A 2,419-nucleotide genomic window follows, 5' to 3' on the forward strand; every position below is an offset into this window, starting at 1 on the left:
TGAGCTAGTTAGCTCATTTGTGCGATATTGTTTATGTTCTTTTCCAGTTAAGAAGGAACCAGTTGGTAGCGAGGATCCCCAATTCAGTGCGAGAGCTAGGGGTCCAGGTTGATCGAGTTAAGATAGTTGGAAGCTTTTGAGATAGTTTAAGTTGTAAAAGTTTGTAATAATGTTTAATGTTCAGTTCTAAGTTTGAATAGTTGGGATTTGGACGTTATAATATAAAGTGTGTGTGTGTGTGGCTTGTGTGCATACTTTAACCTGTTGCGGTCCGTGGTAGTTGGTAAGTAGGGTCACCATATATTATTATTATCTTTATTATTGTTATAGGCAGGTTATAAATAAGGTTTGTGTGTGTGTAGACCCCAAACTTCTGACTCGGGTTTGGAGGGCGCCACAATCACCACTTGGGAAGATCTTGCTCAAAAGTTTCTCACTAAATTCTTCCCCATGGCCAAGACTGCTGTAATTAGGAATGCTCTTACCCAGTTTGCGCAGCAAACTGGCGAATCTCTGTGTGAGGCTTGGGATCGATATAAGGAGATGCTAAGGAAGTGCCCACACCATGGCATGCCTAATTGGATGATTATCAACTGTTTCAACAATGGATTGGGTGCTACTTCTAGACCCATGCTTGATGCAGCATCAGGAGGAGCCTTGTGGGCTAAGAGCTACGATGAAGCTTATGAACTTATTGAACTGATGGCTGCTAATGAGTACCAGAATCCTTCCCAGAGACCGACTTAGGGAAAAGTAGCAGGAATTCTGGAGTTGGATGTATCAACTGCTATCGCTGCCCAACTTAAGGCTTTGATGATGAAGGTGGACACATTGGCAAATTATGGAGTTAATCAAATCACTAGTGTCTGTGATCTTTATGTTGGTGCCCATAAGACTGATCAGTGTGCAATTTCTAGTGAATCAACTCAGTTCGTGAGCAACTTCCAGTGATCGCAGCAACCTGTGCCAGCCACCTATCATCCTAATAACCGCAGTCATCCTAATTTCAGCTGGAGCAATGCTCAAAATGCGGTTCAACAACCTTTTCAGCAGTATCCAGTTAAGCAGTACAACCCCTCTGGTTTTTAGCAACCGTAGTATGCACCAAGACAACAACTCCAGCTGCAACAAGCTAATGAAAAATCTGAATTAGAAGAGTTGAAGCTTATGTACAAGAGTCAAGCTATTTCAATCAAGACCTTGGAAAATCAAATAGGGCAAATTGCCAATGCCTTGCTAAATCGTCAACCTGGTACATTGCCTAGTAACACTGAAGTTTCAGGAAAGAGGGAAGCTGAGGAGCAGGTAAAGGCAATCACTTTGAGGTTTGGGAAGGTTGCGAATCCCGAACAAACTCAAGAGTTAACTGAAGAAGCTGGGGCTGAGAAAATGCAAAGCAGCAGGATGAAGAAGTGGAACCAAGGAAGACTACTATTGAGCACACTCCGCTTGAGGGTAATACAGGGGAAAAACAAATCTATCCTCCACCGCTTTTTCCTAAGCGGCTGTAGAAGAAAAAGCTGGAAAAGCAATTTAAGAAGTTTCTGGAGGTGTTCAAGAAACTTCATATCAACATACCTTTTGTCGAGGCTCTCGAGTAGATGCCTAGTTATGCAAGGTTTATGAAAGGTATTCTCTCTCAGAAGGTGAAGCTAGATGATTTAGAGACTGTCGCTCTCACGGAGGAATGCAGTGTTGTGTTGCAGCAGAAGTTACTTCCGAAGCTTAAAGATCCAGGAAGCTTCACTATTCCATGTACTATTAGAAAAGTGTCTTTTGACAGATTCTTATGTGACTTGGGAGCTAGAATCAATCTGATTCCCTTGTCAATCTTCAAGCAGTTGGACTTACCTGATCCCAAACCAACTTATGTGACCTTGCAGTTGGCCGACCGTTCTATTACATATCCGCGAGGTATTGTGGAAGATGTATTGGTCAAGGTTGATAAACTCATCTTTCCTGCTGATTCTGTAATTCTTGATTTCGAGGAGGATAAGAAGATTCCCATAATCTTGGGAAGACCTTTCTTGGCCACTGGCCGGACCTTGATAGATGTGTAGAAGGGTGAGCTTACAATGCGAGCGTTGGATCAGGATGTGACTTTTAATGTGTTCAATGCTATGAAATTTCCTACTGATAATGAGGAGTGCTTAAAAGTGGAGTTGGTCGATGCAGTGGTCACATCGGAACTTGATCAATTGCTAAGGTCTGATGCCTTAGAAAAAGCCTTATTGGGGAATTCAGATAGTGAAGATGACGAAGGTGAAAAGCAATTGTAGTATTTGAATGCTTCTCCTTGGAAGAGGAAGATTGATATGACTTTGAATATCTCGGAATTGAGGAATTGAACAAAGCTCCTAAACACCTCAAGCCTTCTATTGAGTAAGCCCCCTCTCTTGAGCTTAAGCCTTTACCTGAG

General features: G+C 42.3%; 1 non-coding gene across 1 annotated transcript; it reads right to left on the minus strand.

The window, feature by feature from the left end:
• Window positions 1-465: 465 nt before the first annotated feature.
• LOC141723147 (small nucleolar RNA R71) lies at window positions 466-572 on the minus strand. Its single transcript, XR_012576137.1, has one exon. It is a non-coding gene; the product is annotated as a small nucleolar RNA R71 (small nucleolar RNA).
• Window positions 573-2,419: the final 1,847 nt, after the last annotated feature.

The sequence above is a fragment of the Apium graveolens genome, chromosome 4 (genome assembly GCF_009905375.1).
Source record: "Apium graveolens cultivar Ventura chromosome 4, ASM990537v1, whole genome shotgun sequence".
Classification (NCBI taxonomy): domain Eukaryota; kingdom Viridiplantae; phylum Streptophyta; class Magnoliopsida; order Apiales; family Apiaceae; genus Apium; species Apium graveolens.